Below are 16692 nucleotides of genomic sequence, written 5' to 3'. Positions count from 1 at the left end.
CCTGGTATCCAGTAGTGTGACAGGGTGAGTGTACCTGGTATCCAGTAGTGTGACAGGGTGAGTGTACCTGGTATCCAGTAGTGTGACAGGGTGAGTGTACCTGGTATCCAGTAGTGTGACAGGGTGAGTGTACCTGGTACCCAGTAGTGTTGGGGCTGGAAGCACCAGGTGGACAGTAGTATCCTGCCTGACAGGGTCCTGATGCCTGGGAGAGGCCTGGGAGGGAACAGAACTGGCCTGCAGACACACAAACACACAGACGCGCACACACACACAAATGCACACACATGCACATGCATACACAAGTACATTCACATCCCAGTTGACCACCTCCCTGGATGGATAATTACAGTGACAGGGCTAGAGTTTATCTCTACTATCCTTCCTGGCACAATGAGGAAGTCCATCCATCATAGCTACTGTCCCTGGCTGGGATCTGCAGTCACTCATAATCACGTCCGCCAAACAGTAGCAACTGCAGGTGTCTTGGTGGAGTTGAATAGCATTATCATCACCACTATGAATAGTTCTTATTGTCATTATCTCTATGCAGGGGCATTTTCTAGACATGGCAACCAACGAGATTGCCCAGGGCGCCACTTACAGGAGGGGGGCCGATTACCCCCCACACATCCCTCAAAATACATATATTTTAGGGGCAGCTCAATCTATATGTATTTTTTATTATTGTTTAGAAGAAAAAAAATATTAAAACTCAAATCAAGACTTATTTATTTGTCATAAAGGAGATTTTCTGTCAACTTTTAACTTTCACTCCGTCCATTTTTTACACAAATATCTGTACTTTCAAATACTTCTACTTGAGTGAATGATGGTCTTGTCCTTGAGTGAAGGATGTGTGTACTTTTTCCATCTCTGGTCATTATCCTCCACCTTGTGTGTGTGTGTGTGTGTGTTTGTGTGTGTGTGTAGGGAGTATCAGTGCTTCAGCAGCAGCAGACATATTGAGTGTCTCTATTGCGGTAGGGAGTGTTCTCAGTACCTATATGGCGAGGCTATCATCATCATAACCGCTAACATTATCATTCCTATTCTGATTAGATGATTATCGTTGTCTCAATGTGTTCTTACCAGCGGGGCAGGGCAGACAGTCGCCAGGGCTGGAGGCTCCAGGAACAGCCTGCAGGGTGCCGGGGGGGCAGGGGAACTCAGTACCCAGAGTGAGCCCTGTGGGGCAGTAGTGACCTACGGGACATGTCTCAGGCTGCACCACACCTTGCCCTGGGGGAGAAGGGGGGGGGGGGGGGGGGGGTGGAGCATAACGTAAGGAACATAATGCATTACATTCATTTTCAATGTGTGTAAAATATATTGTATGTGTGTAAGAGATCACAAAGACATGAAGTACATTCATCCACAACACTACTTGAACCATGGTCATACAACACCACAACACCAGGGAGATCCACAGCTGGTAGAGAGCCCTTGACTCACAGCCAGCCTCATTCAGAATTACAGTAGAGACCAAAAGAAAACTGTGCTACAAGTTTCTTGGATACTTTTGACCTTGGAGTTGTTTATTCAAAGATATGGATTTCCAGACCAGAATGTAAGGTTAATGGTCTGGAGGTCTGTGTCTGGCTTGTGAATCTTTCATTTCAAGGTGAAGTCTCGTGAAATAGCAGCCTTGCTGTAGACATAACAAGACTCCTTATATCCTCTGCTGTCCTTTATTCACATATCAGTGATCATTTTGTATTGGGCTTTTGCATCATCAAGACTACAGTAGACCACTGTTTTTCTCACCTCGGCAGTAGAGTCCAGCAGGACAAGAGGAGCAGTTGTCCAGGTGAGTATTGCCTGCTCTGGGGCTGTATGTACCTGCAGGGCAGAGCAGGGGCAACGGGGAACCTCCGGGGCAGTAGGACCCAGTGGGACATAGGGTCTGGTCGGGTCGGCTGGAGCCGCGGTCACAGTAGAAGCCAGCCCAGCAGTCACCTAGAAGGCTCACATGGGTTGGTATGGTAACAGTCACATCCTGTTGTGTTTTTCCCCTCCCTTTTCTAATTCATCCCTTAGCACAACCTGAGGCAAAGCCATGTTTGAGTAGTTCCTACAGACAGAGGCTTACACTGACAGCTCATCAGTATCTGTTGATGTGCTCCAACATAAAATGCTTTGTCAGTGAAAAATAGCAAACTTCTTATTATTTCTGCAGCAACTCATTAAAGAAGCTGTAGTGTGTGTCTGTGATAAACTGTGTGGGATAAACAGGCAGGCCTTCTCCATGAAAGATATCTGAAAACAAGTAATGAACTTTAAACTGACCTGCTCTAAGACCCAGCAGGCAGAACCACCCAGGCGGGCAAGGTGACCCGGTTCTGTTGTCAGTGGGGTTGGGCACCGTGGCACCAGTCACACACAGATAGCCAGCAGTGCAGGGTCCAGTGGGCTGGACCAGGCCTTCAGAACCACAGAAGTGGCCCGCAGGACACGGCAGGCACTCACCTGCAGAGACACAGACAGACCAATAGACTGAGGGACTATAGACTGAAAGACTATAGACAGACCAATAGACTGAGGGACTATAGACTGAAAGACTATAGACAGACCAATAGACTGAGGGACTATAGACTGAAAGACTATAGACAGACCAATAGACTGAAGGACTATCGACTGGAGGACTGTACACAGGACTATAGACTGAAGGATAGACAGAGCTATAGACTGAATGACTATGGACAAAGTTGCAGACTGTAGGACTACAGACTGAAGAACCACAGACTGCAAGATTATAGAATGAAGGAGCATAGTGTAGGACTATAGACACGACTAGAGACTGAACTATAAACTGAAGGACTATAGACTGAACTATAGTTTGAAGGACTACATACTATACAGTAGCTCTATAGACTGGAGTACTACAGACTGGAGGACTAGAGACAGAAGGAAATCAGACCCTGACTGATTGCCTTGCCTTGCAGAGATTATTAGGTGTGTAGTTCTGTATTTAAAGGTTTAAAGGATTTCTGGGAGTCAGATGGACATGTTAATAGGGCAGAGTAACAGTTAAACGCATGCATGGAAACTCAGACATTTTCAGTGGAATTGACTCTCCATTAGCAAGATCGTAAAAATTTAGTGGTTCAGCCGATGGCAACCATTAAGAAGATCGTAAGTCAAGTAGTAAGGTTAGTCCCTGTCTGGTTGGTTCAAGGTCTTTTATGCTTGACCACTCCAATCCCAGACCTGAAGGATATATGAGGATTTTATAGAAGGTGATTTATGGTTACTGTCAATGGTCTGAGGTTTTTCTTGAGTGCTCCCTCACCTGGTGTGGTGAGGCCCTGGGCGGGGCTGTAGGTGCCTCTGGGGCAGGGCAGGGGCTGGCTGGTAGGTCCCTCTCCAGGACAGATGTATCCTTCTGGGCAGGGCTGAGGGCCAGTGGCCCCGCTGGGGCTCCCCCTGGTGGTGTGGGTCTGGCAGTGCAACCCGGGAGGGCAGGGGAGACACTCCCTCTGGCCCGCAACTTCCTGGAACCAGCCTGTTTGGACACACAGGAAACCATGTGACAGGGACAGGAAGTAGGAAGTGAGATAATAAAAGAGCGAAAATGAAAACCTCCAAGGTCAGCTCAAGGGCAGGATCATGGTGATATCACCCCCAGCTTACCCTCAGGACATGGGGTACAGTCGTCTGTGCTCGTCCCTCCAGTCTGGTTCCGCTGAGTTCCAGCCGGGCAGGGTACAGGTACGCTGGTGCCCCTCTCACAGTAGTGGCCTGAGGGACACAATCCTCCAGACAGTCCTGGCTCTGGGGCTGCACTCTGGGAGCCTTCCAGGCAGTAAAAACCTGGAAAACAATAAATCTGACAACGTTATCAACAAAAACATTACAACTGGCTCCACAAACGGGATCATCAATAACAACAACAACACAACATTGACGACGACAGCAGAAACAGTGACAACACCTCAAATGTGACATTTAAATTCAACAGGGCGTAAATGTCAATCAATCCCGAGGTTGATTGAATCCAGAGGGGAATCGTCTAGCGACAGGGGAGAATTAGAAAAAGATTTCAGTGTCAGAGGACTCACCTGGCAAACAGGGTCCGGTACCAGTCAACAGGCCCTGCTCAGCGCAGTAGAACCCTGGGCTGCAGCTGCGACACTGGGACGCCTCCCAGAGACCGTTCTGATTACTGCGACACACACACACTCATGTCATTGAACAGGCTGTAGAAAGGTCCTTCTAGTCTCCCTGAGACTCCCTGTCTTAATATCAGTGCACAATAACAACACTCCTCACCTGTTGAGACAGCCGAGCCCTCAAACAGGTCAACTGAGTTTTAACATGAGTCTGACGGTGATGTGATGCATGTGAGGATGCGCAGGTGACTGTTTAGGTAAACAATTAAACAAACGTGGCTGCTACAAGTTACCCCTTGTTGAGTTGCACGAAGCTTCCTGTATGATTCACCAAGCAGCGTGAGGGGGAGAGCTGAAACAATGGTTCTCCTAAAGTTAGACCTGCAAGGCCTTGTACCTGAATGTGCCTTTGGGGCAGGGTGTGGGAGCAGAGGAACCAACAGGGCAGTAGGACCCAGGGGGGCACACAGTGCCGGTGGTGTTGTCTGAAGGAGAGGACTGAGACGCCCCTCCCAGACACAGGAACCCTGCAGCACACGGGCCGCTGGGTGACGTCAGCCCTTCACGAGATGAACCAGATGTTTCATTTCCCACTCAAAACTTCATAGTCCATCAATTGAATGTCAAACAGGAAGTTGGAGACAGTACAACAGCATTATATCATTCAGAACAACTACAGTACCTGTTCCTTGACAGAATGTCCCCGGGTCACATGGGGGGCAATCAGATGCATTAGCCAATCCAGAGTGGTTGCTATAGAAACCTGCCGGACACGGTTGCTGATTTGCTGATCCAATGGGGCAGTAAAATCCTCTTTCGCATAAAGTGGGCCGGACCATTCCTGGAGGGAGGGAGAAAGAGGAAATGACAGAACCATGGAGAAATGTTTATTTAAGAATATTTATTCATCCATCTGACCATCCATCTTTCCAGCCCTCCATCAATCCACCCGTACATCCATCCATCCATCTATCCACCCGTCCATCCTTCTATGGGTAAGACTACCTTGTTCCTGACAGTAGTAGCCGGCAGGGCAAGACTCACAGCTGTCTTGGGCCTCATTGGGCTGGTGGCTGCCTGGAGGGCAGGCTCTCTCTCTGGAGCTGCCCTGAGACACACACACACACACTCTCTCCAGATTATTAATGTGATGCCTAATGTCTACCTGTCATTTCTATAACCCCATCAACTCACAACCATAGACATCATCCATAATCTATGACATTCATCCTGAATGACAGTGCTCCAATCCGTGCCTGACCTCCTCACAGTAATGTCCCACAGGACAGGCGTGTTGTCTGGGCGTAGGGGAGCTCTGTCCCCCTGGGCAGTAGAAGCCTGGATCACAGGGGCCGCTGGGGTCAGACAGGCCTGCTAGGGGGCAGTAGAGAGCAGGAGGGCAAGGCTGGCAGTCGTCCATGGTAGAGCCACCTGGGTAATCTGAAAATACACACACACACACACATTCAAACATGCACATTGTTTTTCTAGTGGATACAGGAAATGTAACAAGCATGTTTATGAAAAGAGTCATTAACTGATCAACTGTGGGCATGCAGTGATAATTACAATTTAACTATTCATTGGCATTTGCATCTGCTCACAAGTGTGCATGCACTTGTAGGGCCTCACACCACTCAGTGGTTTAATACTTGACTATGTCTGCTTTCCAAAAAATATGGGGAGGATAAAGTGTAGGGCTGTAATGAGAATTTAACTGCAGAGTACTTGTGATGTACTTCGTTCTTAAACTCTTAACACCCTCGCAGTCGAAAACTCAACAACTTTGCCAAAGGATCATAGCGACCTTTTAATTACCCATCATTAAACATAAATGCAATTATATGCGTGAAAACTCTCATCACAGCCATGAGGACGGAAGGTGGTGGAGAGGGGAGGGGAGGGGAAGGGAGGGTGGTGGGGGTTGGGGTTGGGTGGGAAGGACATGGGAGGTGGGGAGAGGCGGGGAGGGTGGTGGGGGTGTAGAGGGGTGTGTGTTTCCGTACTTCACTGTATCGCTCTACCAGTGAGTGTTTGACAGCTGTGCACTTCAGATAGATTCTCTCTCTCTTTTTCTCTGTCTCTCTCTCTCCCTCCCTCTCTCTCTCATGCTCTCTCTTTATTGCTCTCTCTCCTTTCTCCCTCTCTTTCTCTATCTCTATCCCTCTATTGCTACCTCTCTCTCTTTCTCTCTCCCCAAAGCTGAGGAGGATGTCATGTTGTTTCTAACTATGGTGACAGGTTTGTTGCTTAGGGTTTGCTAAAGGGACAATCCACACAAAAAATATGAAATGATCTTAATATTTTAATAATATTTTTCCCTCTCATTACCAGTAGTTAGCCAGTACGGAAGGCTCTTACTTTTCATGGTTCCTGGGGGGCAGGGTACTGGGATGGGCGTACCCTGGGGGCAGTAGTGTCCTTGAGGGCAGGGAGCAGTGTGGGGGGCAGCAGAGTACCTGGGGCAAAAGAACCCTGCGGTACAGGGTCCTGAGGGGGCATGTAGACCTGTCTGCCCACAGAAGGAGCCAGCCTCACAGGGCAGGGGCGAGGAGGAGCCGGGGGGACAGTAGGAACCTACATGATGGACAGGACAGATTAGACAGCTATAGGATAGATTTACAACACTAGATTAGACAGCTATAGGATAGATTTACAACACTAGATTAGACAGCTATAGGATAGATTTACAACACTAGATTAGACAGCTATAGGATAGATTTACAACACTAGATTAGACAGCTATAGGATAGATTTACAACACTAGATTAGACAGCTATAGGATAGATTTACAACACTAGATTAGACAGCTATAGGATAGATTTACAACACTAGATTAGACAGCTATAGGATAGATTTACAACACTAGATTAGACAGCTATAGGATAGATTTACAACACTAGATTAGACAGCTATAGGATAGATTTACAACACTAGATTAGACAGCTATAGGATAGATTTACAACACTAGATTAGACAGCTATAGGATAGATTTACAACACTAGATTAGACAGCTATAGGATAGATTTACAACACTAGATTAGACAGCTATAGGATAGATTTACAACACTAGATTAGACAGCTATAGGATAGATTTACAACACTAGATTAGACAGCTATAGGATATATTTACAACACTAGATTAGACAGCTATAGGATAGATTTACAACACTAGATTAGACAGCTATAGGATAGATTTACAACACTAGATTAGACAGCTATAGGATAGATTTACAACACTAGATTAGACAGCTATAGGATAGATTTACAACACTAGATTAGACAGCTACAGACTAACAACACTGGATTAGACAGCTACAGTATACATGAACAGCACTAGATTAGACAGCCACAGACACTTTAAGATATTATGAGGTACTGAAGAGGAATTCAGAAAGCAGTAAGCACAGACCACATCGCAAGAGCATGAGAAGCTTCTGGAATGTTCTGCGAGAAAGAATCTTGTTGGTTTCTACCTCTGGGGCAGATGTCTCCTCTGAAGCTGATACAGGTGTAGTCCAGGGTGCTGGGAGGAGGGCAGGTGGTTCTCCTGGTCTGGTCTGACCCTTTCATCACCTCCATCCACAGCTCAGCTCCATCTGGGGTGTGTTGGGGGGGGAGGGGGGACATGACCACACATTAGATGGCTGAGATGGGAATGAGATACTGTATCTAGGATGTGAATGACCTGACAGAACATGACACTGACAGGACTGAGACGCAACCAAGATCATGTGTCATGTGTCATATGAAGACGGCAAACATTTGAATGAGGTACATTTCAGACAACCAGGAACCGAAGACCACCCCACCCTCCCTCGGTGTGTCACTGTACCTGAGCCAGTGGAAGTGAGGGGGCAGGATGTGTTATTGATGGGGTGGGTGTGTGTCCCGGAGCAGAGGTCTGGCTGGGAGATAAACATCTCAATGATCCCACACAGACAGCTGAGCAGGGAGGGGTCTGCCTGGGGGGTGGAACTGACAGACCCCCCCCTGCAGTAGTGGCCAGCGGAGCACAACCCTGGGGAGGGGGGGAGGTCGGGGGGGATCAAGCATAGACAAGGAAACTTTTTACAGGAGCGTAATGATTCATGTTAAAATCCAACCTTTCCCAAGGGTATGTATGGAACAAGAAACATAAAACATAACACAAAAGTCAACTCTTTTGATATTAATTAATTCATCCTTTGAGTATTACTTGATTCAAGTTTTGATTCGATTTTAATCCTAATGGGCCAGTCTCATCTAAAACGGTTGTAAAATCACTTTAATCCATTGGTGATTGGTGAAAGTTTAATATTCAGGACTCTTAATCCCTCTATTCAAGACTCTAAAGCCCTATAATAAGCACAACTGATAATCCCTTTTTAATGGGAAGAACTTCTAATGGAGAGGGAAATTCCACACCTGCTGGTTGAGAGGAACCAGGGCTGGGACAGTACATTCCTGGGGGGCAGGGGAGGCAGTGAGCCAGGGAGGAGGCGCCCCTCTCCTGGAGGTAGCTCCCAGCAGGGCAGGGTTTGGGGGACTGGCTACCCAGGGGACAGTAGTGTCCTGCTGGGCACACATCTCCAAAAGACTGGGAGACCGGAGATGAATCTGAGGCACCCTGGAGACAGTAGTACCCTGTCAGGATGTGGCAAGGGAGTGGAGAACAAAGGGATGAATGGAGGGATAGGGGGACAAGGGAAGAGAGGGAGGGCGAAGAGAGAGAGTGAGGGGAGAGGAGGATATGAGGATGGAGAAAAGATAGGCATGAGATAGAGAGAGACAGGGAAAAACAGGTATGTGAGAGATAGAGGGAAGAAAGAGGGGGGTATCCGTCATGAAGATAAACATATATAACACATATCAGACAGGACAGGGGACTCCAACCCAATGTGAAGAGGAGGGCATAGACCCTGTGTCTATGTTTGTCTGTGACCAGACCTGGACCACAGGGGCCGGAGGGCGCCGTCAGAGCGCTGCTGTTGCAGTAGGACCCAGGGGTGCAGGGGGAGCAGGAGTCCAGGGAGGTCATGCCCACTGCTGGGCTGAGGTGGCCAGGTGGGCAGGGCGTGGGCACTTTTGTCCCCTCCTCACAGTAGAAACCTGGGGAGACGTGGCCAGAAGAACAGCTGGCATTTTAGGACACCCGGAGTAAGTGTTCTCTCACTGGTTTCTCTGTTGAGCCAACTTGTTCAACGTTAAAACACAGGCAGACAAGAAAACATTGTCATAGGAGTAAGATATGGCTCTGTATAAATGTGTTTATGAGTAAGTCGGAGTACATGAGTTACAGTAACTATGTACTGTACGTATACATGAGGTACTGAGAGTGAAGACAGAGGATCACCTGGAGGGCAGGGCAGGCAGCTGGGCTGGCCGGGGGAGGACTGGTGGGTGCCAGGGGGGCAGGATGCAGGCTCAGAGCTCCCAGACGGGCAGGCGTGACCTCTCGGGCACTGGCAGCCTGAACACACGAGAAGCCAACCAGCCAATCAGTCAGCCAATGAATTAGTCAGCCAAACAATCAGTCAGCCAACCAAACGGTCAGCCAGCTATCCAGTGAGTCAGCCCACTAATCAGTCAGCCAGCCAACCAACTAACAGTCGGCCAACTAATCAATCAGCCAGCTGTTCAGCTAACTACTCAGTCAGCCAGACAGTCTACAATTCCCAGTTATGAGGACCTGCACTGGCGTCATGGCAACGCTTTAGCGTGTCAGAGCCCCTGCAAGGAGATCCAGTAGAAGGCAGTTAGATGTGTTTCAAACAGCAGGTGACTGACATGACTACACAACAGCACGTAGGAGTCAGACTATTTCTGGAAACTTCTTTCCTTGTACTTTGGCTTGAATAGAGAGCAGAGATGCAGAAATTAGGTCCTATTTTACTAATTCATGAATTCCCTATTTCTGTGACGGTGGGGGGTAGATCCTTGATGCAAATGTTATTTTGTGTACTCACCAGAGGACGTCTCAGTGCTCTTCTAGATCACCATGGCTACACAATTCACTCATAATGCATAAACGAATCCAGCTATGCTGGGTAAAATATGCCCCCCATCTCCTCTCGCTCCTCCCCCACCCCTACATCCATCCCAACCTCCCCAGCCCTGGTGACCCCTTACCTGGCTGCTGGCCAGAGAGTGACCCCTGAGGACAGAACCAACCCTCGGGACAGGGTAGGTCAGCAGAGGTCTGACCCCAGGAGGGGCAGTAGGACCCAGGGGGGCAGGCCTCACAGTCCTCCTCTGCCTCAGCTCCAAGCCTGCTCAGGAAGGAGCCTGGAACGAGAACATCCAGACACCACACTGCAGCACAGACAGACTGCAGCACATCCAGACACCACACTGCAGCACAGACAGACTGCAGCACAGACACACTGCAGCACAGACAGACTGCAGCACATCCAGACACCACACTGCAGCACAGACAGACTGCAGCACAGACACACTGCAGCACAGACAGACTGCAGCACATCCAGACACCACACTGCAGCACAGACAGACTGCAGCACAGACACACTGCAGCACAGACAGACTGCAGCACATCCAGACACCACACTGCAGCACAGACAGACTGCACCACAGACACACTGCAGCACAGACAGACTGCAGCACATCCAGACACCACACTGCAGCACGGACAGACTGCAGCACAGACACACTGCAGCACAGACAGACTGCAGCACATCCAGACAACACACTGCAGCACAGACAGACTGCAGTAGAAACAGACCCTAATATGGTCATTGGTTTGCAGAGACACTTAGGATCCCCTTTCAGCAAAGTAACAGCATCATGTATCTGAATATGGGAGACAACACGGGGCACAAATGTTGAATGTATCTAATGACTGTGGTGACATAAGTTGGCAGTTTTAGTTGGTAGAATATAATATATACGTTTATTATGATGATAAATTCTTATCTGCAGGGTTGGATTGGGGCTGATTAACCCCTCCCCCCCCTCCCACACACACATGCCCGAACCAGAACAACAACATAATGCATCGCAGGCCAACGCACCAGCGACAGACGGTACCTAATTCCTTTAAGTGGCTGGCCAGTCTGACAGCTTTACTGGCTCCTCCATTAGTTTTTACTACCTTGGGGAGCTCGGGGTCCTGTGTGCAGCCTGATACTACTAGCCCCAAGAGGAGGCTGGAGGGATAGACGTTCGTATGAGGGAACCATCATTCAGAGCACCTTGGGGAGCAGGGGAGTGATACACTGTAGCCAGAGGGACCCTATAGAGCAGGTACCTTGAAAGCAGCTGGAGTTAATGAAGGCTGGGCCTGTGGGGTAGCACCACGGGTCTTGTGGTGGTCATAACTGGGCAAAGACAGCAGGCAAGTGCCTTACAGGCAGCAGAGAGTGGCAGATATATTACCTGGGGGACCAGCGAGGGGTATGTTATATCTTACCTGGGGAATAGGGAAGGGTATATATACAATGTGTTATTTGGGGGGCAGGGGCAGGTATGTACAGTACCCCACCTGGTAAGTAGGGGCAGATACAGTATTTATTGTACCTTGGGGACAGGGGAGGGGATATATGTTATCTGAGAGTCATTGTACAGTATCCTACCTGGGGGGCAGGGCGTGGGCTCGTCACTGCCTTCAGGACAGTAATGCCCTCTAGGACACAGGTCTCCATGGAAACGCCCCGGAATCTCCTCATTAGCTGGCGGAGCTGCAAAGGTTCTGTTCCCTGTCACTGAGATAATGGATAATAATGAATCATTTAGCAGTTGTTTAACAGTGATATTGTAAGACCCAAGGACTACAAGTTCACAATTCTAGCGGTTTTGCAGTATTACCTGTCAGGTTCCGTGGCGTGGCAGTTGTGGAGCCAGCTGGACAGTAGAACCCGGGTCTGCAGGGTCCGGAGGGAGCGGCGAGGCCCGGTTCAGAGCAGTACTGTCCTGGCAGGCAGAGCTGGCAGGCAGCCAGAGACAGCCCACCTAAACACAACACACCCAGACTACAGAACGCTGCCTGGCAGGGTGAGACCCTTGGAGGTCACACCCTCTTATACCACAGCCCTCTGACCAGGGGTCACACTATGAAATACGTTTCGTATTTGATTTATCTGTGTCAAGCAAGTCACATTAACCCTGACCAGGGTCTGTCACGGTGTAACGTAAGCTGATCAGATGACACCACTCATGCCCAACCACCACAGCTAAAACGTGCATGTCTTTATATTGACTGGAGCTCAGTGCAAATGTCACCTGCTGCAGGGCTGAAGGTTCCAGGAGGGCAGGGAAGCATGTGACTGGTACCCTGGGGGCAGTAGGACCCAGCAGAGCACTCGCCACCTGTCGGGCCTCCTGCTGGCTGGGAGGAGACAGAGCCCTGGATACACACGTAGCTTGGGGGGGGGGGGGGAGCAAGAATATGTATTTAGGGAGAGGGGGTGAGAGGAGGGAGGGAAAGTAATGAGGGAGGGATGGAGGAACGGGAGTGGGGAGACGGAGGGGGAAGAGAGGGAGGTGACGCGGAGAGAAAGGGTGGAAACAAATGTCAGGGGAAGGGAGGTGAGAGACCGTCATGTGACAGAGAGAGACGGGGGGAGGAGAGGGGGAGAGATGCAGAGCCTCACCCAGGAGAGCAGAGCCCTGTGGGAACAGCCCGGCCAGCAGAGCTGCAGAAGCTCCCTGGAGGGCACGGCTCACACCCAGCCTCACCAGGCAGGCCCAGCCCAGGACCCAGCGTACCCGCTGGGCATGGGTGCTCCACTCCGGCCCGGGTACCTGGAGCGAGAGACGGAACATCCAGAGATGGCATGGCAACACAGCATGACCCACTGTCTGTGTCCTCCAGGTTGGACTCACGTTCATGATATTCAACTTGTGCCAAATTTAGACACATTTATTCTTTATTCTCTTGAGGACCTAAGGTGGGAGGCAGATACTTTGTTTCAAAGTCTTTAGCCTGAGGGATCTGTATTCTGTACCTGAGGGGCAGTAATGTCCGTTGGGGCAGGGCAGGGGTGAGTGAGTCCCTGTCTTCTCTCCGGTGTGGGGGGTGGTGTAGCCGGGGCAGTAAGACCCTGCAGGACACGGCCGACACTCTGCCTGAGGACGGGAGTCGAGGAACACAGACTCCTTAATCACGTGACATGTTGTTGAATATCATCCCATACGCGTACTCTTCCTTACCCCTCCTTCCTGTTCTCCTTCTCATCTCCCTCCCAGTTTTCCTTCTCCTGTTCCTCTTTCCTTCCCTCCTCTTCTTCTCCTCCCCCTTTCTTTTCCTCCTTAATCTTCCTTCTCCTCCTTCTGCTCTTTTCATTTCTCCTCCCCCTTCTTCTCCTCCCCCTTCTTCTCCTCTTCCCCTGCCTCCCTCTTCACTCCCCCCCCCCCCATCCTTCTCCTCCATCCTCCTCCTCCTCACCTGTCCAGGTAGGTCCTGATAGCTCCCTGGTAGGCATGGGTCCTGGCTGGCACTGCCCAAAGGGCACCTGTGCCCAGGGGAACAGGGGATGGAGGCTGGGAGGCTGCCGTTGTGTCTGGGAGGGCAGTAGGACCCGGCTGGGCAGAGATGAGAAGGGAGATGGAGCCCTCTGCTGGTACAGATAAATCCTGCAGGACGAAAAAAGGGGAAGGGGAAGAGAAGGGAGAGAGAAATCATGGATGTGAAGAGGAAGAGAGAATGAGAAATGGGAATAGGGAGAGGCAGAGAGAGATGGGTGGGAGAGAGAGAGAGGGAGAAAAAGTGAGAGGGAGAGAAAGAGACAGAGTGAGAGGGAGAGATAAGACGGGCAAACAGCATTCAGTAGTTAAATGCATCAGTTCTTAAAGGAGGAACAGTAGTCTATAGGGAGTTGATACAGAACAGAGTGTCTTCTGTACAGGGTACCCATCCCAGTCCACACCTGCAGGGCAGAGCAGGCAGGCAGAGAGCTGTGTGTTGCTGCTGTGGTTGCTGTAGGTGCCAGGGGGGCAGGGGAGGGGGGCAGAGGACCCCGGGGGACAGTAGTGACCTCCAGGACACCGGTCACCTGTTCGCCCGTTCTCAGGGGAGGGTGACAGGGCCCCAGAGAGGCAGTAGAACCCAGCATTACAGGGGCCCGATGGTGAACTCTGACCTGGGGGGCCACAGAACCAGCCTGGAGGAGGGGGGGGGAGGGGTGGAGAGAGTTGGAGAGAGTGGTAGAAGGTAGGAGAGAGGGGGAGAAGGGAGAGAGAGATGAAGAACGTGGGAGAGAGTGGAAGAGGGATGTCAGGCCACAGTAGAAGTGTAATCGTAAACCATGACATCCTTAGGTTGTCGATAACTTGATGGTTTTCCTGTTAAATCCCATGGGGGTTACTACTGTAATCATTAGATTAGGAATGCTAATCTTTAAAAGCTGTTCAAACCAGTAGAACCTGGAGTGCAGGGCAGGCAGGCCGTCAGACTGGACATCCTGGTGTAGGGGTTAATGGTCCCAGCAGGGCATGGGTTCTGGTGCCCAGACCAGCTTCCAGCTGGACAGTAGTGACCGGCTGGACACTCATGGCTCTCATAGGGTGAGCTGCTGTTACCTGGACAGTAGAAACTGGAAAGAGTGTGTGTGTGTGTGTGTGTGGGTGTGTGTGTTGAGAGCACACACATAAATAAATTGGGTGGGGGTGGGTAGGGAGGAAGTGAGAGAAAGAGAGTTTTAGAAGGGGAGGTGTACAGATAGGACCAAGAGAGTGGGCATAGTGTGAGAGAACGAGAGAGGGGGGGTGGGCATGAAGAGAAAGAGAGGGAGGGGGTCGGAATTGAGAGAGAGAGGATGGAGAGAGAGAGAGAGAGAGAGAGAGAGAGAGAGAGAGAGAGAGGGGGGGGGGGTGGGTGGGTGGGTGGGTGGGTGTACAGAGAGAAAGAGAGAATAGTGGGCACAGAGAGATAAAGAGACAGAGTGGAAGAATTATTCAGAGAGAGCCTCCACAGTGAAAACTGTGTGTGCCACAGTGGCAGTTTAGTTTACCTTTGAGAACCGAGATGAGATCCAACATCTATTTGATGTTGGTTAACTTGTGTGTTTCTGTGTGTGCGTTTGTTTGTGCTTGTGTGCGTATGTGTGAGTGTGTGTGTGAATGTATGTGGGTTGTGTGCATATGTGTATGTGTGTTCGTCTGTGTTTATGTGTGTGTTTGTTTGTGACTGTGTGAGTGAGTGTGTGTATGTGTGTAACAGTATCTACCCTTGGGGGCAGAGGCTGCAGATTGTGAGTCCTTCCTCTGTGCTGATGGTTCCCGGGGGACAGTCCTGTGGAACCGCAGAACCCGGAGAACAAAAATAACCTGGAGAGAGGGAGAGGGATGAAGGCAAAGATGGGGTAAAACACATATCTCCATCCTTTCCTCCATTCCTCCCTTAATCCTTCCTCCATCCCCCTGTCCTCACCCTGAATCAGTTCCTACATTCCTCTCTCATCCCTCCCTCCCTCCATTCTTCCATCCCTCCTCACCTCGAGGACAGGGTCCTCCTCTGTGGTCCCTGACTGGGCTGTCTGGTCGCTCCGCCCCTCCCAAACAGAGGAACCCTTCCCAGCATGCCCCCGTGGGCGTTGTCAGGCCGTCACCATGGCAGTAGTATCCAGGGGAACAAGGCTGACAGTCACCCTTAAGGATGTAGGGGCAGGTAAAACAACAACCTCAGCCCTCTCGTCCGTCAGATGACAGGAATATTGAGCGTACTGAATCTTTATTACCTGTGAGACTTGTTTGGTGAGGTTGGAGAAGGTTCCGGAAGGGCAGGGCAGGGGATGAGAGGTGGCCCGGGGGCAGTAGTGACCTGGGGGGCAAGGGCCCCCTTCCCCTGGAGATGAGAACAGCACAGAAGCTTAGAGGCATGTCAATAGTTATCATTCAGGAGCCGTCAGCACAGCCAGGCAGGAGGAGATCAATGCTGGGGCCCGGGGGGCTTTCCAGACCCCAGGATTGCTCTCTCTGAAGTGTGTGTGTGAGTATCTTTGTGCACACGTTTGTGTGTGTGTGTGTGTGTATGTATGCTGCGGGTGTGTATGTGTGTTTATGTTTACACGCATGTGTTGTATTTGTGTATTTATGCACATAAGTGTGTGTGTATTCGTACATGTGTGAGTGTGCATACGTGCGTGTGCGTGTGTATTCATGTGTGTGTGTGCAGAGGCCCACCTGCAGACTGTGTGAGGGGCCGAGGGGAGGAGCTTCCAGAGTTGCAGTAGTATCCCTCACTACACTCTCCGCTGACGGCAGTGGCGTTCCTGACGGAGCAGTAGTGCCCCGGGTCACATGGTTTGCACTGGGCCTCCGCTGCCAAGCCTGGCTCAGGGCTGTAGCTGCCCTCGGGGCAGACGCCCCACTCGTATCCCACCCCCCCGGGGCAGAAGAACCCTGCAGGACACAGCACACACTTACACTGCAGGACTGAAAACAGGGTCAGGGTGACGGCTGGTGACGTCGGCTTTGTGTTGTGTGTTAGTGTTAGGTTAGTGCGTTGGTCAGTGTTAGATGTGTCTGTGCTGACCTGCAGGACAGAGCAGCAGTTTGCCAGTCACACAGTACCAGCCTGGTGGGCAGGGCTCACACTGGGAGGCGTGTGTTTCAGTCATGTAGGTCCCCGGTGGACACGGCACAG

This window comes from Osmerus mordax, chromosome 11 (assembly GCF_038355195.1).
Source record: "Osmerus mordax isolate fOsmMor3 chromosome 11, fOsmMor3.pri, whole genome shotgun sequence".
Taxonomy (NCBI): Eukaryota; Metazoa; Chordata; class Actinopteri; order Osmeriformes; family Osmeridae; genus Osmerus; species Osmerus mordax.
The sequence above is the reverse complement of the archived record's forward strand: the minus strand, read 5'-3'. Positions refer to the sequence as shown.